The sequence below is a fragment of the Schistocerca nitens genome, chromosome 1, assembly GCF_023898315.1.
Source record: "Schistocerca nitens isolate TAMUIC-IGC-003100 chromosome 1, iqSchNite1.1, whole genome shotgun sequence".
NCBI classification, from domain to species: domain Eukaryota; kingdom Metazoa; phylum Arthropoda; class Insecta; order Orthoptera; family Acrididae; genus Schistocerca; species Schistocerca nitens.
The window spans coordinates 447427255-447449242 of NC_064614.1; positions in this window are offsets into that span (position 1 = coordinate 447427255).

Genomic DNA, 21988 nt, shown 5'->3' on the forward strand with positions numbered 1-21988 from the left:
CAATTCAGATGTACAATCCCATCATTCTCCTTAAGCGCTTTGCGGGAAGTAGAGAAAATCCGGAACTGGATGAATATATGGTGATTTGAATCCTAGTTCAGTATCTTAACAACAGCTTTATGGCGCTCGGTTGGTACGCGAAGTTGGAATTACGAGTTACTAGTAGCGATATCGTCCGCGTGAGACCCAAAGTAGAAGTAATATGAATAAATATTCACATAAACACCCAGACCACTGATTGTTACTACCATATTGTGTACCGTAAGAAACAAGTGTCCATCGTGAAACCACACCAATAATTGAAAAATAAACACCGGCGCGTGACTTCGGCACAGTGATTCATTCGTAAAGAAAATTACTACGTTTCCGTTTAGAAACTTATTCGTTGTGTTTATGGCTTGGATGATTATTTGTAGACGAAATTCGATTAAGGAATGTTCCATACCTACTTTAAAAGAGGTCATCGCTTAATTCAAATGAACGTCATGATGCCTATCCTCGCCCAGCAAGCGCGCTAACGTGCAGACTGCGGACTGAATCAAAGCCCTGCTCCCGTGGACTGAGCTTCCTTTCACATCAGAACTCTCACGTCGCTACATTTTCCTGTGCCAGTATCTTATGATACCGGTGCGCACTGCCCATGGCTTCTGGGGCAGCGGAATGTTATTTGCCGTGTTATTCTTTGTGTTCTTCAGAAAATTTACTCATTGTTTCTCGACGTTTGACTACTTCTTTTCAGCAAGCTATCCTTCTGCTCCATTTCTTTCTTTTTAAACTAGAAAAGTGGAGGTACGTGTTTCCGTCTCCGGGAGCTTTAGCAATGCTTCGGCGAGTTCGATAAAAATAAAACACCATTCTATAAGCATACGACTTCGTCCTTATATTCATGAGCTAAGGAGAGGATCGTTCCTATTGGAGCATCTCTCTGTGTATTTAACTGTAGCTAGGTCACATAGAATACGAGTCAGTTCAATGCTTATATGACCTGAAACCAACAGTTTTCACATACTGTTGCATGAGCGGTGCAGCCTGTGAAAATTCGTTCCAGAAGGTAGGTTCCATTACCGCTGCGTGTAGTTGCCTACTTCTTTATAATTTCATGCTGCAGGGTGCATCTTCTGCAGTTGTAAATGAGAAATATTACAGTCATAGCTATTACGCTATCCATAATATCGTACAGGAGTGATTTATCGAATCTATTAACAGCGGCTTTGTTCAGCGTCCTAGAGGGATATGTATATGTAAAATCTGTACGAGTAAGTTTTCATTGGCTGTACACGGGGGTGACAAAAGTCGTGGAATACCAATATGCACAAATGCAGATGGCGACAGTATCGCGTACACAAGGTATAAAAGGGCAGTGCATTGGCGGAACCGTGCGGGATTAGCCGAGCGGTCTCAGGCGCTGCAGTCGTGGACTCTGCGGCTGGTCCTGGCGGAGGTTCGAGTCCTCCCTCGGGCATGGGTGTGTGTGTTTGTCCTTAGGATAGTTTAGGTTAAGTAGTGTGTAAGCTTAGGGACTGATGACCTTAGCAGTTAAGTCCCATAAGATTTCACACCCATTTGAACATTGGCGGAGCTGTCATTTGTACTCGGATGATTCACGTCAAAACTCCAGTGGAAGACTCTGCAGGAGAGACGCTCAGTAGCTCGGTACGAGCCTTTGTTGAAGTTTCGAGAACATACCTTCACCGAGGAGTCAAGCAGTACATTGCTCCCTCCTACGTATATCTCGCGAAGAGACCATGAGGATAAAATCAGAGAGATTAGAGCCCACACAGAGGCATACCGACAATCTTTCTTTCCACGAACAATATGAGACTGCAATAGAAGGGAGAACCGATAGAGTACTTAAGGTACCCTCCGCCACACACCTTCAGGTGGCTTGCGGAGTATGGATGTAGATGTAGACGTAGATAAAAAGGTTTCCAACGTACTTATGGTCACGACGAGAATTAACAGACTTTGAAGGCGGAATGGTAATTGGAACTAGAGGCATGGGACATTCCATTTCGGAAATCGTTAGAGAATTTAATTTTCCGAGATTCACAATGTTAGAGTGAGCTCAGAATATCAAATTTCAGGCGTTACCTCTCACTACTTACAACGCAATGGCCTACGTATTTCGCTTAACGACCGACAGCAGCCGAGTTTGGGTTGTCAGTGCTAACAGACAAGCACCAACGTATCCGTTAGTACAGTGCTGCGAAATCTGGAGGTAATGGGCTATGTCAGCAGACAATCGACGCGAATGCTTTTGCTGTCAGCACGACATCGCCTGCAGCGCCTCTCCTGTGCTCATGACCATATTGGTTGGACCTAGACGACTAGAAAGCGTGGGCTGGTCAGATGAGTCCCGATTTCAAATGGTAAGAGCTGATGGTCGGGTTTGAGTGTGCCGCAGACCCAACGAAATCCTGGATCCACCTTATCAACGAGGCACTGTGCAACCTGGTGATGACTCCATAGTGGTGTGGGCTTTGTTTACATGGAATGGACTGGGTCCTATGGTCCAAATGAACCGATCATTGGCTGGAAAAGGTTGTGTTCGGCCACCACTTACAGCCATGTATGGATTTCATGTTCCCCAAAAGCGATGAAATTTTTATGAATTATAATGTGCTCTGTCACCGAGCCACAATGTCTTACGACTGGTTTAAAGGACATTCTGGACAATTCGAGCTAACCATCTGGCCATCCAGAGATCTGCCGACATGAATCCTTTCAAACATTTATGGGGAGCTATCGAGTGGTCATTTCATGAACAAAATCCTGCACCGGCACACTTTCGCAATCGTGGATGTCAATAGAGGCAACATGGCTCAATATTTCAGCAGGGGACTACAAACGACTGTAAGTCCATGCCACGTCGAGTTGCTGCACGACGCCCCAACACTGTATTAGGAGGTATCTTATGACTTTTGTCAATTCAGTGCTTTATTTACATTCAGCAAATACTGTTCCCCTCCTCTCTCACAAACTTTATTTGCGCAACACATTTGTCTAAGACGCTAGCAGGCCGGAGTGGCCGAGTGGTTCTAGGCGCTACAGTCTGGAACCGCGCGACCACTACGGTCGCCGGCCGGAGTGGCCGTGCGGTTCTGGGTGCTACAGTCTGGAGCCGAGCGACCGCTACGGTCGCAGGTTCGAATCCTGCCTCGGGCACGGATGTGTGTGATGTCCTTAGGTTAGTTAGGTTTAATTAGTTCTAAGTTCTAGGCGACTGATAACCTCACAAGTTAAGTCGCATAGTGCTCAGAGCCATTTTGAACCACTACGGTCGCAGGTTAGAATCCTGCCTCGGGCATGGATGTGTGTGATGTCCTTAGGTTAGTTAGGTTTAATTAGTTCTAAGTTCTAGGCGACTGATGACCTCAGAAGTTAAGTCCCATAGTGCTCAGAGCCATTTGAACCATTTAAGACGCTAACGACTGTCACACTGTTACAGCTTCATGAAACATCAATATGTAATACGCTGCAGAGCAAGTTCTTTCACTGGTATGACAGACAAAACTCATAGCATGCGGACAAGCAGCACCATTCCAATAACATTCAGTTATTTTGTTAATTGTCTTTACATTTCATAACCGTGCCCATGTAGTCTATTAACGATTTCTGAAAAATAATCTGTTTCGTATGTCATGAAGATCGTAATATACAGTTATTTGCAATATCATACTACAGCAAGAGAGACTACTGAAGATGAGGAGGCGACAATTACTATACTCTTCCGACAGCGTCAAAAAATATGGAGAAATATACATGTGTCCCTGGCGCTAGAAACGGAAGAGGTGAAATGCAGCCAATCAGAGTTACTACCAATTCCAAAAAAGAAAACACACTTTTCATTTGGAGTAAGGAAACATGTGTGTCGTTGGAAATAAGGTAAGATACTGTATATGACCAGAAGATCGATCTTTGTGAGAAAGGTAGGAGGTATGACGGGTCACCCGTGAAGGATTCTACAGTAGGCCTAGCAAGCACTGACCAACGGACATCGTGCTTTATACTGTACACAGGAGCAAAAAGTTCCCTGATCTATACAAATGTTTTCGGGAAAATGTATTTACAATAGTTCCAAGAACAATATTGGCAATAAAGCTCTGACAGGGGCGATGCCATCGACGCCTTGTCCCGTGTCAGAACCATGTTACATTAGGATGTGCAGAACATTGTCGAAGATCTGAATCAGAAGTCTGAAATAATTGAGGGTGAAGTATACATCATAAATAACGTCACTTTGGCAGGTTTCTGGCCTGTAAATTAGATCAGTAGAGTAAGATTAGTAAATTAAATTGCTACGGAAAGGAACAGTAGAAGCTCCAACGACTGATGAACTTCCGAGATAGCTTTTTGACTTTTTAAAATTACAAAAAGAAATTATGGGTTATTACTAAAGGAAAGCAAAATGGAAGAAAAAGGAGTGACGCAAAATATACCGACGAAAGCAGAAGTGTTCCCACAATGAAATAGAAATACTACAACAATTGCCCGCAGCAAAATATTGCTTCTTGAAAAAGAAAAGTTCAAGATTGAAACTCACCAACCAATCTTCGGTAAGTTACGATCAGAACTTTGTCGTAATAGAAATGGGTGATTCAAGGGTCATTTTCTATCTTGGTTCCTCTTTGGATTTCCAATAATGTCCAACATTATTAAATGAAATTCGTTACCAAATTTCTTTATTGATAGAATTAAGTGCCTGTTATGATATAACTTTGGTGAGTGAAGGCGTTGTGTCGTTCACTGGTATGGTTTCGTCCGACTCTGTACGTCGGCGGTTCAATAAAACTTCTTGCATTGGTGTTTCATAATCTGTAGTTAGTCATTATACATGAAAAGACAACATTCCGCTTACGATTGTGTTCTGTAATTCATATAATGCGAGGTATAGCACGTAATTCATAATCAGTGGATAGTTTAAAGTCATATAATTTATTCATTTTACAATCGCGTACCTTGACATCTCCATCAAAACTTTAGAAGCAGTACTGATGCAGATATGAAGGTGTCAGTGAAATTAACCGTAAATTTGAGAAGATTTTTCCGTATTTGCCCGAATATTTCTTTATATGAATCGAACTATGTTACATTACTCTCTTAGTAGACTGTAAAAGCACTAATGTCCATTGGAGTGTAGGACTGTATTTCAGAAAACACTGTCGCAAAATATAATACAGACTGAGAGTAATAGCTATAAATCCATATATTTAATCATTCCGCAGCATATTACGGTAGTGAAATGCCCAATTGGAACAACACTAATTTCAAATTTTCCTGCACTGTCTAAAGATATTAATGTGTTTTTGTGTAATGGGGACTTCAACAGGAAACTCACCGCTCTCGACCTCAGATTCCCTTCTTCTCTTCTTCTTTTTCTCTTCTACCGAAAAGTTGATGGACCCGCTCATACTCCCTTCCTGATGCGATCGTATCTTCGCCAAACTTTAATTTCACGCATAATTTCCTCTGTCTCGGTCGTTCTCTCTGTCTTTTCTCCCTCAATCATTTCCTCGATCAGGGTAGTGAATTGGGCGGAGTAGGTGGTTGACCATATGTTCCTCCTGACCGTACTGGGTGACCTCCCCGTCTCTCAGTACTTCTTCATTTGAGACTCTGTCCGTCCGTGGCATCTTCAACAATCTTCTTCAATATCCCATCTCGAAAGCTTGCATTCCTCTCTTTTCTACCCGACTGTATTGTATTGTATTGAACTGGGGACATAGAAAAGACGGAGAGGCTTCGTCCCCGCATTAACCGTCAGTGGTACCCAAACACACCACAGGCTACAGCAGTCCACTCACCCCACCGCCGCCCCACAGACCCACAGTTATTGTACGGTTCGGCCCCATGTCCCCCGCCCCCCCCCTCCCCCCCCTCCCCCGGGATCGTCTTACACCCACCAGACGAGTGTAACCCCAATGTTTGGGCGGTGTAGGCGTAAGTGGAGATAGTGTTTGTGCAGCAATCGCCGACAAAGTGTAGCGGAATAAGGAGTACCAGCCCGTATTCGCCGAGGCAGATGGAAAGCAGCCCTAAAACCATCCACAGGCTGGCTGGAACATCGGACCTCGACACTAATTCACTGGTCAGATTCGTGCCGGTTACCGGCACGCCTTCTCGCTCGGGAAGCAGTGTTTAGACCGAACGGCTAACCGGGCGGGCTTCTACCCCACACAAGCGTATGCCCGAAATGTAGCTCTTTAAGAATCGTTTCATAGTATTCAGTGCGACATTATTTGAAGTCTTTTGCCTGGGATAATGTTGCATTAACGTCCATTGCACTTTTACCATCACTTCTGAAGTCTATGAAGGTGGAAGCATTACGCCTTCAAGGTGTTCGTCTCTTGTGCATTTCGTGATTGTGGCGGGCACTAAATTTCATCTCTGTCAATATTTTCTCTGGAGACTTGAAATTTGCGAGCCCTGTAAGTAGATGCACATCCCTACAATGATGATATAATTATTATAGTCTTTCACGTAGTTGGTACTTCGTCTGTTGATAACTTTCAAATATATGATGTAATAATATTATGGTCGTCAGTGGCAACTTTAACGTCTTTGATTTATTCTAGCATATAATTGCATTTCTACATCAACATCTACGTTACATGGATACTCTGCAAAACAAATTTAAGTGCCTGGCGGAGGGTTCATCGAACCACCTTCACAATTCTCTTTTATTCCAATCTCATATAGCGCTCGGAAAGCATGAATAGAGCTCTGATTTTCCTTATTTCATCGTGGTGATTGTTCCTCCCTATGTAGGTCGGTGTCAACAAAACATTTTCGCATTCGGAGGAGAAAGTTGGTGATTGGAATTTCGTGAGAAGATTCCGTCGCAACGCAAAACGCCTTTCTTTTAATGATATCTAGCCCAAATCCTGTATCATTTCTGTGACACTCTCTCCCATATTTCTTGCTGCCTTTCTTTGAACTTTTTCGATGTACTCAGTCGGTTCTATATGGTAAGGATCCCACACCGCGCAGCAGTATTCTAAAAGAGGCACTCTCCTTAGTAGGTCTGTTACATTTTCCAAGTGTCCTGCCAATAAAACGCAGCCTTTGGTTAGCCTTCCCCACAACATTTTCTATGTGTTTCTTCCAATTTAATTTGTTCGTAATTGTAATACCTAGATATTTAGTTGAATTTACAGCTTTTAGATTAGACTGATTTATCGTGTAACCAAAGTTTAACGAGTACCTTTTAGCACTCATGTGGATGACCTCACACTTTTCGTTATTTAGGGTCAACTGCCACTTTTCGCACCATTCAGATACCATTTCTAAATCGTTTTGTTGTTTGTTTTGATCTTCTGATGAGTTTATTAGTCAATAAAGGACAGCGTCATCTGCAAACAACCGAAGACGGCTGCTCAGATTGTCTCCCAAATCGTCTATGTAGATAATGAACAGCAAAGGGCCTATAATACTACCATGGGGAACGCCAGAAATCACATCTGTTTTACTGCATGGCTTTCCGTCAATTACTACGAACTATGACCTCCCTGAGAGGAAAACACAAATCCAGTCACGTAACTGAGACGATATTCCATAAGCACACAATTTCACTACGAGCCGCTTGTGTGGAAGCGTGTCAAAAGCCTTCCGGAAATCCAGAAATGCGGAACAATTGCTTTTTGACCATGATTGACGTTTATAGAACAACATCAGCTTCTCAAGTCCTTATTTGTAATTTTTCGTTCTGACTACTCACAGATATATTTAATATTATATGGTTGCGAAACAAAATGCGTTTTGGTTAAATTCTGCTTATAACTTGAAACCCATCTCGCCAAAATCAATTGAGTATAGAGACCTTAGAAAGTGTAATTTTGATTTATAAGTCACTTGAACCACTCTCAGCACAGAACAGGAAAAATTACACAAAACAGTCCACCTGCTTAGCTGGGCAGTTACATGCTTGCGATTCCCGGCCGCGCTGAGGATTTTTCACCGCTCGTGGACTGGGTGTTGTGTTGTCCTCATCATCATTTCAGCCTCACGCCCGGCACGCAAGTCGCCCAGTGTGGCGTCAACTGAAATAAGATTTGCATTCGGCGGCCGAACTTCCTCGAATGGGGCCTCCCGGCCAACAATGCCATACGATCATTTCATTTCGTTTACAGAAAACACCTAATCACTTCCCTTTACTCGAAGATCGATGCCCAGGGGTCAGTTATTCCGAATAAACAGGAAGCTAAATGAAGACTATGAGATGTTTGTGGACGCGCTGCTTCGACACCCGGAAGCAACATTTCACCACTTCAATGTTGGTTTGAAAGAGACTCGGCGTTCACAGACCGTTAAAAGTAAAGAGGCAACAGTTAGTGCGTGTCTGTATTACAAATTACTCGAATTTCACTCAGGTACGTGGGAACAGCTTTCACGCCGCGATGATTCACAATCTCTTGCGGAAAATTTTGCAAATGATACCAGAAATGACAGAGGTCACACATTGGCAGTTTTTGCTGAAACGAATAACATATTTTTCTTAATACGTTGTTGTAGAAATAAACAGACAGAAAATGAACTTGACAAGGATCAACGAGAAACTAATTACGTTTATCTAACAGTGTGGAGAATACCCTAAAAACTTCGAGTAAGATCCAGAGTGAAAAATGCTAGACAGCTATAAAGAAACAAATTGTCATTCAGGAGCTCATAAATGTACATTATTAGGATTTATTCAAGAAAATGGAGGTAGACCAGGTTAAATTAAACACCAAATTCAACATTTTGGAATACGAAGGTCGTAAAAACACAAAGTAATGGTAAATCTTAAATAAAGCAAAGCAGCTATTAAAGGGAGGGTACGAGTGTGTTATAAATGATAATCAGAATATGATAGAATGTACTGAAACAAAACAACTCATGAATGTTTGCGAAAATGTAAATTGTGGAAACATTTCAAGATTTTTTTTGATGTTTGTATATTTCAGGAAATGACTTGAAAACACGAATAATTACCGTGCAAGTCATTCTGAAAGTTGTGGCAGGTGACGAACACAAAGTAGTCGGAAGTATAAAGGAAAGAAAGGTGCCTGAAGGTGATTGCGTTACAGTAGAAACGGATCAGCCTAGACGAAATGTCATGAATAAGGAACGCGTAAGATTAATTACAAAAGATGTGCCTAAGGTGATAACCAGAAAAAATTGGAACATTTCTACATCTTTTCTGCTTCACAACAACGAAGACAGAAAAGACACACGATCGTAGAGATCATGGCAATGAGTGTGTATTACCACTTTGCTTAGGACTCATAGATATTGAGAATATTTTTCACTGAGAACAAACCAGAATTAAATGCTCGCTCTGCTCGACTAAAAGACCCAGAAAGCAGTAGATACAGGCGCCCACGTAGATGCCATGTTCCTTGATATTCTAAAGGCACTGGAGGCAGTTCAGCACTGCCATGTAATGAACAAAATATGAGTGTACGGAATATCAGACCAACTGCGTCACTGAAATGAGGAGTTTCTAGCAAACAGAATACAACATGTCATTCTGAATGGAGAAAAGTCCCCAGACGTAAAAGTAACTTCGGGCGTGCCCAGGGCACTTGTATAGGACCATTACGTTTCACAATATACATACATGACGAGAGAGTTCATTCCCAGAAGAGTCTACCAGTATATTGATTTCTCCTACGAAAGGACCATGAATATCAAATTAGAGAGATTGGAGCCCACGAGGAGGCTTACCGGTGATCGTTCTTCCTGTAAACTATTCACGACTGGAACTGGAAAAGTGGAGAAGTGACAGTGGTACTCCAAATACCCGCCATCACACATCGCAAGGGGGCTTGCGGAGTACATTTGCAGATGTAGGTGCAGCACTGATTCGTCCTATGTTGATATGAAGAACATGCTACAGCTTCCATTACAATTCATCGGGATTGTGAAAAAATAGGAACTGAAAGAAGAGCCCAACAAGGAAAATCTATATCACCAGAAGAATTGTCACTGGTCTTAAGTTTTTTACAACCGTAGACTAGGAAAAAAGGAGAAGTAATAATAGTCAATTGAACATACCTAAATTAAGTTCCCATTCATGGTGACATTCCTTTGTTTTCCTTCTGAACACACAATCATCAGTGACTAATGGAAGGACTTAACAGAGCAAGTTTGGAAGTAGTACTGAAAATTAATTATAATAATGATAATAGAATGAAGTAGAAGAAGACAAGAAAAATTAGAGGATCAGTTAATTAACGAACGGACAGTGAAGATATAAACGGAAGAGTGAAAGTGGTCTGGAACGGTTTTAGCAAAGCAAACATAGTTTTGAAAACTAAGTTTCTAATGTGGGTGAAACAATTACTGCTTGATTTACAGCGCTCGGACATCGATCAACATGCTGGAAGTCTTCTGTATGCTTTTAAGCAATTAAAAAATTTCGGAAAATAATTCCACAAGCTGTGAAATTTAAACTTTTTTAACCTCTCGTTCTACCGAACCTCCACTATTGCGACGTAATCCAACATGGTACGAGTAGTGACAATGCTGAAGAATTTGAAACTTTCCTTTGACAATAACAACTTTCGAAACTAATCTTTCTCCCGCGTATTCTGGATCGCTAGGATACTTCAACGACGTTCTGTACCAAGTGATCGATTACTGAAGGTATCAGGATCTCTGAATCGCTGAGAAGAGATTCTGAATAGAGATACTTTGGCGAGTTGAAGCAGTAGCCTCTGTGTGGTCTCGGCCTGTGTCCTCGTTTGAACCACACAAAGCAGTCTACTCGTTTCTTGTCGGTGTTTCCGGGTGGTTGTCTGCTGCAAGCGGTCTTGGCTGCTGCTCCCACGTTTCTGCTATGGTCGAGAGTGCCGTAACCTACTTTGAAGCTGCTTTATGATGGTCATTCCCGTAGTGGCGTAGCAAGACAGCCAAGCCACTCGGAGGTAACCGAAAGGCACGCGTTAAGCTCACGCAGATTGGCGTGAGGTCTGGAGCAAGGTAAAGTAATTATCCTATAAAGAAAAGAACGTAGTTCTTGGAATACTTAACTTAATTGGTGTACATCGCTCTTGTTTAGACATTATTACACTGAATATAAACTGGTAATGGTGCCTTGCTAGGTCGTAGCAAATGACGTAGCTGAAGGCTATGCTAACTATCGTCTCGGCAAATGATAGCGTAATTGTCAGTGTGGCTTCGCTAGCAAAGTCGGCTGTACAACTGGGGCGAGTGCTAGTAAGTCTCTCTAGACCTGCCGTGTGGCGGCGCTCGGTCTGCGATCACTGACAGTGGCGACACGCGGGTCCGACGTATACTAATGGACCGCGGCCGATTTAAAGGCTACCACCTAGCAAGCGTGGTGTCTGGCGGTGACACCACAATTCCCATGCAACGTGTTAAAAACAGTATGGCGAGACTGCTGCTCTTGGCATGATATTACTTGCTGCATTTCCATATCTTCAACGTGTCTTTACTTGTAGTCAAATTTAGGATTTGTTGTTCAGTGAGATGGTTAGCATTTGATGCACATGGTACAGTATCGAGTTTTCAGTAATCCATCCGAATAACTGGCTTGTTGAATGTATCACATTCCCGCCCATTTAAATGTTTCCAGCATTTTCCAGTGCGTCTAGAACTTTAAGTTGTTCAGTTCTTTCTTTTATGATGGTCTAGTACGCAACGTGTTTCTCGTACAGACAATTCTGTTCTTTCGTGTATCAATGATTTTGTTTGAGACGAAATAATTACCAGTTGAACTGAAACTTCTCTGACTTGCTCACATTCTATGCTACTGAGGAAGTCATGTTTTAAGGTTAGATTACTTACGTCTTATTGTGTGCATTTTATGTTCATCACTTCATTTGAAGCATGAATATTCATGCATTCCCTGACTTCAGCAGGAACGTTAGTCAAAGCGAGACACAATTACAATCATTATAAACCTTTATAAGAACTGCAGTTTTCAGAAAGCCTTTGGTATCTGACGAGCTTATCAGTATAGCAGCAAAGTGATACCGTGAAGATTAAACGGTTGCTAGGTGTTTATCATTTCATATTCGACGTGATTGCTAAAGTACGTATCCTTAAGTTTCAGATTTTTCGCTAGAAAAATGTCAGTGTATCATACTGAACCACTTATCCTCATTGTGCCTAATGTGGGTTACCTAGATGTTCTCAAACTCAGGTTGTGAATTTTCTACAGGTGACTGATCATAAAATCCACTTAAATATTCATTTTCATTTCTGCACACATTTCCTCCCGCTACGCAAAATAATCGTTAACTATGTTTCTTGAAATATTGTAATTTTCACGTACGATAACGTGAGAAGTAGAGAGTTAGCTAACAAGTTGGAACTAACTACGAATGCCTGTGCGCATTAAATCTGCAACGCTCATATATTCGATAACAGCAGCGCTTCAGAGCAGTAGTTATTTCACCCACAGACGTCTTACATTCTCAGAACAATGAAAATAACATAAATCTTATATACAATGTATAACGGGTATAAGTGCAGATATTTCTGTTGGTGACAGGAAGGTCTGATAAACACCATACATCAGTATTTACATCAATTGCAGACTAATAATTACAGCTGTTACAAGCCATATGGTTCAAATGGCTCTGAGCACTATGGGAACCATGGATCTTGCCGTAGGTGGGGAGGCTTGTGTGCCTCAGCGATACAGATAGCCGTACCGTAGGTGCAACCACAACGGAGGGGTATCTGTTGAGAGGCCAGACAAACGTGTGGTTCCTGTAGAGGGGCAGCAGCCTTTTCAGTAGTTGCAAGGGCAACGGTCTGGATGATTGACTGATCTTGCCTTGTAACACCAACCAAAACGGCCTTGCTGTGCCTTGCTACTGCGAACGGCTGAAACCAAGGGGAAACTACAGTCGTAATTTTTCCCGAGGGCATGCAGCTTTACTGTATGGTTAAATGATGATGGCATCCTCTTGGGTAAAATATTCCGGAGGTAAGATAGTCCCCCATTCGGATCTCCGGGCGGGGACTACTCAAGAGGATGTCGTTATCAGAAGAAAGAAAACTGGCGTTCTACGGATCGGAGCGTGGAATGTCAGATCCCTTAATCGAACAGGTAGGTTAGAAAATTTAAAAAGGGAAATGGATAGGTTAAAGTTAGATATAGTGGGAATTAGTGAAGTTCGGTGGCAGGAGGAACAAGACTTCTGGACAGGTGACTACAGGGTTATAAATACAAAATCAAATAGGGGTAATGCAGGAGTAGGTTTAATAATGAATAGGAAAATAGGAATGCGGGTAAGCTACTACAAACAGCATAGTGAACGCATTATTGTGGCAAAGATAGATACGCCTACTACTGTAGTACAAGTTCATTTGCCAACTAGCTCTGCAGATGACGAAGAAACTGAAGAAATGTATGATGAAATAAAAGAAATTATTCAGATAGTGAAGGGTGGCGAAAATTTAATAGTCTTGGGTGGCTGGAATTCGGTAGTAGGAAAAGGGAGAGAAGGAAATGTAGTAGGTGAATATGGATTTGGGCTAAGAAATGATACTTCCTCATTAGTTATGTGATCTACCCATCTAATCTTCAGCATTCTTCTGTAGCACCACACTTCGAAAGCTTCTATTCTCTTCTTGTCCAAACTATTAACCGTCCATGTTTCACTTCCATACATGGCTACACTCCATACAAATACTTTCAGAAATGACTTCCTGACACTTAAATCTATACTCGATGTTAACAAATTCATCTTCTTCAGAAACGCTTTCCTTGCCATTGCCAGTCTACATTTTATATCCTCTCTACTTCGACCATCATCAGTTCTTTTGCTCCCCAAATAGCGAAACTCCTTTACTACTTTAAGTGTCTCATTTCCTAATCTAATTCCCTCAGCATCACCCGACTTAATTCGACTACATTCCATTATCCTCGTTTTACTTTTGTTGATGTTTATCTTATATCCTCCCTTCAAGACACCATCCATTCCGTTCAACTGCTCTTCCAAGTCCTTTGCTGTCTCTGACAGAATTACAATGTCATCGGCGGACCTCAAAGGTTTTATTTCTTCTCCATGGATTTTAATACCTACTCCGAATTTTTCTTTTGTTTCCTTTACTGCTTGCTCAATATACAGATTGAATAACATCGGGGAGAGGCTACAAACCTGTCTTACTCCCTTCCCAACCACTGCTTCCCTTTCATGTCCCTCGACTCTTATAACTCCCATCTGGTTTCTGTACAAATTGTAAATAGCCTTTCGCTCCCTGTATTTTACCCCTGCCACCTTTAGAATTTGAAAGAGAGTATTCCAGTCAACATTGTCAAAAGCTTTCTCTAAGTCTACAAATGCTAGAAACGTAGGTTTGCCTTTCCTTAATCTTTCTTCTAAGATAAGTCGTAAGGTCAGTATTGCCTCACGTGTTCCAGTATTTCGACGGAATCCAAACTGATCTTCCCCGAGGTCGGCTTCTACTAGTTTTTCCATTCGTCTGTAAAGAATTCGTGATAGTATTTTGCAGCTGTGACTTATTAAACTGATAGTTCGGTAATTTTCACATCTGTCAACACCTGCTTTCTTTGGGATTGGAATTATTATATTCCTCTTGATGTCTGAGGGTATTTCGCCTGTTTCACACATCTTGGTCACCAGATGGTAGAGTTTTGTCAGGACTGGCTCTCCCAAGGCCATCAGTAGTTCCAATGGAATGTTGTTTACTCCGGGGGCCTTGTTTCGACTCAGGTCTTTCAGTGCTCTGTCAAACTCTTCACGCAGTATCATATCTCCCATTTCATCTTCATCTACATCCTCTTCCATTTCCATAATATTGTCCTCAAGTACAATGCCCTTATATAGACCCTCTATATACTCCTTCCACCTTTCTGCTTTCCCTTCTTTGCTTAGAACTGGGTTGCCATCTGAGCTCTTGATGTTCATACAAGTGTTTCTCTTATCTCCAAAGGTCTCTTTAATTTTCCTGTAGGCAGTATCTATCTTATCCCTAGAGAGATAAGCCTCTACATCCTTACATTTGTCCTCTAGCCATCCCTGCTTAGCCATTTTGCACTTCCTGTCGATCTCATTTTTGAGACGTTTGTATTCGTTTTTGCCTGCTTCATTTACTGCATTTTTATATTTTCTCCTTTCATCAATTAAATTCAATAGTTCTTCTGTTACCCAAGCATTTCTACTAGCCCTTGTCTTTTTACCTACTTGATCCTCTGCTGCCTTCACTACTTCATCCCTCAAAGCTACCCATTCTTCTTCTACTGTATTTCTTTCCCCCATTTCTGTCAATTGTTCTCTTATGCTCTCTCTGAGACTCTGTACAACCTCTGGTTCTTTCAGTTTATCCAGGTCCCATCTCCTTAAATTCCCACCTTTTTGCAGTTTCTTCAGTTTTAATCTACAGGTCATAACCAATAGATTGTGGTCAGAGTCCACATCTGCCCCTGGAAATGTCTTACGATTTAAAACCTGGTTCCTAAATCTCTGTCTTACCATTATATAATCTATCTGATACCTTTTACTATCTCCAGGGTTCTTCCGTGTGTACAACCTTCTATCATGATTCTTAAACCAAGTGTTAGCTATGATTAAGTTATGCTCTGTACAAAATTCTACAAGGCGGCTTCCTCTTTCATTTCTTAGCCCCAATACATATTCACCTACTACGTTTCCTTCTCTCCCTTTTCCTACTACCGAATTCCAGTCACCCATGACTATTAAATTTTCGCCACCCTTCACTATCTGAATAATTTCTTTTATTTCATCATACATTTCTTCAATTTCTTCGTCATCTGCAGAGCTAGTTGGCATATAAACTTGTACTACTGTAGTAGGTGTGGGCTTCGTATCTATCTTGGCCACAATAATGCGTTCACTATGCTGTTTGTAGTAGCTTACCCGCATTCCTATTTTCCTATTCATTATTAACCCTACCCCTGCATTACCCCTATTTGACTTTGTGTTTATAACCCTGTAGTCACCTGACCAGAAGTCTTGTTCCTCCTGCCACCGAACTTCACTAATTCCCACTATATCTAACTTTAACCTATCCATTTCCCTTTTTAAATTTTCTAACCTACCTGTTCGATTAAGGGATCTGACATTCCACGCTCCGATCCGTAGAACGCCAGTTTTCTTTCTTCTGATAACGATATCCTCTTGAGTAGTCCCCGCCCGGAGATCCGAATGGGAGACTATCTTACCTCCGGAATATTTTACCCAAGAGGATGCCATCATCATTTAACCATACAGTAAAGCTGCATGCCCTCGGGAAAAATTACGGCTGTAGTTTCCCCTTGGTTTCAGCCGTTCGCAGTACCAGCACAGCAAGGCCGTTTTGGTTATTGTTACAAGGCCATATCAGTCAATCATCCAGACTGTTGCCCCTGCAACTACTGAAAAGGCTGCTGCCCCTCTTCAGGAACCACACATTTGTCTGGCCTCTCAACAGATACCCCTCCGTTGTGGTTCTACCTACGGTACGGCTATCTGTATCGCTGAGGCACGCAAGCCTCCCCACCAACGGCAAGGTCCATGGTTCATTGGGGGAAGAGAATAGAAGCTTTTGAAATGTGGTGCTACAGAAGAATGCTGAAGATTAGATGGGTAGATCACATAACTAATGAGGAAGTATTGAATAGGATTGGGGAGAAGAGAAGTTTGTGGCACAACTTGACTAGAAGAAGGGATCGGTTGGTAGGACATGTTTTGAGGCATCAAGGGATCACCAATTTAGTATTGGAGGGCAGCGTGGAGGGTAAAAATCGTAGAGGGAGACCAAGAGATGAATACACTAAGCAGATTCAGAAGGATGTAGGTTGCAGTAGGTACTGGGAGATGAAGAAGCTTGCACAGGATAGAGTAGCATGGAGAGCTGCATCAAACCAGTCTCAGAACTGAAGACCACAACAACAACACTCTATGGGACTTAACATCTATGTTCATCAGTCCCCTAGAACTTAGAAGTACTGAAACCTAACTAACCTAAGGACAGCACACAACACCCAGCCATCACGAGGCAGAGAAAATCCCTGACCCCGCTGGGAATCGAACCCGGGAACCCGGGCGCGGGAAGCGAGAACGTTACAAGCCTTATGATTTTAGGTTGGTTAATGCTTCCAAGTATGTACGGCAACAGCAAGCCCTTAATATTTATTTATATGGAGAAGTGGACACAAAACAGCTAGACTGTATTGACAGGCTCAGTCTACTTACTAGTGCAGTTACGAACACACAGAAAACATCAGGACGCAACGTTTGTGACGTGTTTGTGGGAATAATGTTTGACGCAGAGAAAAACCAACCAATACCCTGATGTGAACACATATTGAGGTTCTAGATATAAAAATATCTGCACCTACACTTGCTGCACTCTGTATAGATATTTACATACTTAAGGGCATAGTTTCCCAAGAATGGGGTACATAATCTACTGTGGCCTTACAGGAAGAGCCATGCGGACCTTACCGTAGGAACCATCCCTGCGATTGCGTCAGATAATTTATGGAAATGATCAGTACGGCCTGATGAAGATTGGAGCCTCTACTCTCCCAAATACACCTAGTTAGGTTAGTAGGTTAGTAGACAAAGTAACAACTGAAGAGGTGCTTAGAAGCGTACAGGAAACCAGATCTCTGTGGAGGCACATCCAAACAAGAAGAGACAAACTTGTAAGGCACATCCTACGACACAGCAACATCACTGGAACAATAGCAGAAGGAGCTATTGAGGGAAGGAATCGTCGGGTGCGACCAAGGATATCATACATGCAACAGATCATGAATGACGTTGGATGTAACACATATGTGGAAATGAAGAGGAAGGCAGACAAAAGAGAGGAATAGCGCTCTGCTGCAAACCAACCTCAGGGTTGAACACTAAAAGAAGAAAAAGGTTAGTGAAACCAGACACGCTACGTTTACTTCATTGGCTCACGCACACGGTCCCCAGCACATTTCGTCAGAGATTATGTACCTGCCACCCACCACAATCCAAACTCAAGGTTTCACTGATCTAGTATCTTATCTGTGCCCATCCATAAAAATGCATTTGCGAACGTCTTCTCTATTACTGCCATCCACCTCTGGAACAAGCTACCTTGCACTCTGAACAGAATTTAGTGCCATGTTGGTTTTAAGAAGGAACTGAAGCACTTGTCAATCTCATAACTTTTCCCCAAAAACTGACGTATAAGGCCAGTTTCCCGTCTCTCCAAAAGTAAAACAAATACTCTCATCTTCTCCCGCGGTTTTGTCCTTCTCATTTGCCAATCACCCACGTCACGTTCTTTTCCCCTGTCTTCACAAATTATGTTCCAACACATCCCTCTTCAGATACTTCTCTCATGGCCATTTCTCCTAGAACCTCACACTTTAAATCTACTTCCTCGTTACTTGCTTCTGTTGTTGTACTTCTCCTGAAGGAATGTAGCTTGTGTTTACTTTTTTCTCTTTCTGCACTAGAGTAAAGCCTTAGACATTGTCGACTTTGGCATTTTACTTTACATTCGACATGATACGCATATAATGTTCCTAGTATTTATACGTTTTGTATTAGATGCAAAAGGGTGTATGTGACTATACTTTTCGGTGCCACTGTGGGTGTGGACGATGTTTCACAATGTTTCGGATTGCGAACTCTCCTCCTGATATTTTCTACACTCAGACACGTTTAAGATGGTTTTATCTCGCTAGGCTGGATATGAGTTTGTGTTTAACTGCCGAACGGAACGTACAATTGCAGCCCATGAACTGTTAATGACCGTCAATGGCCGATATTACGTGTGACCGCGACACGCGCCGAGGCTTATTTCAACTGGGGGAGTGGGGCGGTTGTGGACCGGCCGCCGGCTACAGTATTCGAGGCACGCCCGGCCCATAGCCGGCGCTGTCTGCGGTGTGGTTGCCGGGCAAGCCGCGCCATGTCGCCGCTGTACACGCTGTCTGTAAGCGGGGCGCCTCGGTCGGAAGGAGCGCGCGCGGCGGAGTGGGGCGGCGGCAATATACAGTATTGATTTTGACAAGTGTAGCATTTCGTTGGCTTGTTTGTTCCCCCTCTCCGCCCTGCTCTCTTCTCCTCCCCACCCCTCCCGCGCCGCCGCCGCCTCCTCCTCCTCCTCCTCCTCCTCCTCCGCCTCCGCCACCCCTCCGCCCCCAGCGCCGCCCGCGGCGGCCTCCGCCGCTGGTTCACTTTCCACTCGCCACCCTCCCTGCTCGCTGCTCGCTGTTCGTGCCTGCGGGGTCGCTGAACCCCGGACCCTGGTCCGACTGCCAGGTTGGTCGTCCCATTACCGGACGGCCAGTTCCAGAGTACCGTTCTGCGGAAGCTGCCTGTCGCCTGGAACCGGAATTTATGTCGCGCACAGAGAAGAACGACAGGCCTACTCCGCGGCAAGAACTCATCGCGCGCACTGCTTCCAACACCTGTTGTACTGATCGACATAGCCGCCTAATCGTCGTCCGAATGGCGAGTCGTGTCTGCATCTTATGACTGAATCTAAATTTATGCATTAAAAGCAGTGTACGGTGCCCGAGAGCATCTCTTGCCTCCAAACTATAGAATGCACGACAAAACATTGAATCAGCATTCGAGCTATCTCGATTCATTCAGTCTATTTCGTCATTTACGATGGTAGAATACACCAGATTTTTCTTCCACTGTTATCCACGTGGCTTAGTCAAGACGCTAACGACAATATGGGTTTAGTTAGCTTGTCTGTCAACGTTTATGGAGGATATTACACGGCGGAGATCTCCTTGATCAGGACTGGTGTTCGGTTACAATTGGTTGGTAACTGACGTGGAGTTGGGGGGATTGATCTGCTGACGTAGCAAGTTATTACCTTTAGTCAGTTTATTTATTGCTCTACCCAACACATTTGTTTATTGTGCTGTCAGACCAAAACTCCTTTAACAGAATGTCAGATGCTTTCAATAATCACTAGAAGGACCTTTATCAGAGACGAGTACTTTCACTGCCACTATGTCTGGTAACTATTGGCCACTTGGCCAATCATCAACACTTTGACATAATTCATTACTAGTCGAGGACCACGTGCCCTGTAGTACAGGAGACGAACACCAATCAGTAACTAGTTCCTGCTGTTCACTGAAATTCTTCTTAGTTCTTTGAGACAGAGAGAGGCAGTCTCCGTTCAACACTATTGCAATCAGTAGAAAAAATTTCTTCCTAACTTGCAGTTGCCGTGTGTCTATCGCCGTCTTCTCGTAGCTGTAATGTCTATTGCTGCATCAGGTACTGCCGAGGAGCGTCACAGCAACCCGGCTCCTCGGATTACTCTCTGGATCTCTCCTTCCACTACCCCCACTGCTACCTCAATCTGCACCCCTCTGATTTTTAACTCCGTTCTACATTGATTCTGGTTGTGCACGGCCCCTCTGCAATATCTGTTGGGAATATCCCCTTGGAAGCTTTCCTCGACATGTGATCGTCTCCAATGTTTGACTATCATTCTAATTTCCACTCGAAATTCCTCCTTTACGTGCATTAGAAGATTACCACTAACACCTGTGACCTCAACCCTCGTCATCTTAGCGAACCGTCAGCCAACTTTGGTCAGCCACTGAGAAAGAAACAGCTTTCGGTTGACACGTGACTCGTTATTTCATCTTGTGTGCACTCACCAGTTCCATGCACTTGAAAGTCTGTATCCGCTTCTCATTATAATCCATTATGTATTTAAAATTATTAACACTTTCTGGTCTGACATGTAATTAAAATTATTATCATTTCTGCGGTCCTGACAGTGACTGTTTCTTCTAAAACAGCGACGGTCGATTCCTTCCCTTATTCTTGTTAAACACATCGCTAGCGCTCCATGTGTAGTGGCCTGCATATCGAAGGGACAACCAACTGTATCTCTCACGTGTCCTGCGCTGGTACGTTTTACGTCGTTGCTTTTTTTTAATAGTCTTATTTACTTCATACTACGAACTATTTTCAAGAGGAATCGATAGACTGTGTTAGCTGCGCATCCTTCTCGCACATTTTGGTTTTCATACGTGACAGGCGGAAAAATCCAGATGTATTTAATTTAAAAGCATATGAATACTCTTGTCCAAGTTTAAAGACGTTGCACGAGGGACAAAACATGAGAGAACTAAATTTTGAAAGTCTGCTCTATAATACAAGTTAATAATACACCGAAGCGCCAAAGAAATTGGTACAGGCATGCGTATTCAAATACAGAGATATGTGAACAGGCAGAATATGGTTACTGCTGCTACAGTGGTAGGTAATCAAGATTTAAGTGAGTTTGAACGTGGTGTTATAGTCGGTGCACGAACGATGGGACACAGCATCTCCGAGGTAGAGATGAAGTGGGATTTTCTGATACGACCATTTCAGGAGTGTACCATGAATATCAGGAATCCAGTAAAACATCCAATGTCCAACATCACTGCTGCCGGAAAAAATATCCTGCAAGAACGGGACCAACGACGACTGAAGAGAATCGTTCAACATGACAGAAGTGCAACCCTACCGCAAATTGCTGCAAATTTCAATACCGGGCCATCAACAAGTGTCAGCGTGGAAATCAGTCAACGTAACATCATCGAAATGGACTTTAGGAGCCGAAAGGCCACTCGTGTACCCTTGATGACTGCACGACACAAAGCATTACGCCTCGCCTGGACCCGTCGACACCGACATTGGACTGTTGATGACTGGAAACATGTTGCCTGGTAGTTTCAAACTGTGAGAGCGGGTGGACCGTGTACAGTTATGGAGACAACCTTATGACTCCATGGACCCTGCATGCCAGTAGGAGACTGTTCAAGTTGGAGGAGGCTCTGTAATGGTATGAGGCGTGAGCAGTTGGAGTGATATGGGATCCCTGCTGAGATGTCCAGATACGATTCTGACAGGTGGCACGTACGTAAGCATCCTGTCTGATCACCTGCATCCATTCATGTCCGATCTTGTATAAAGGAGCATGTGATGTTTGCAAATGAACTTAGTTTCTTTGGTGTCTTAACAGTTTTCCCCGTCTTGAAAATGGAAATTTG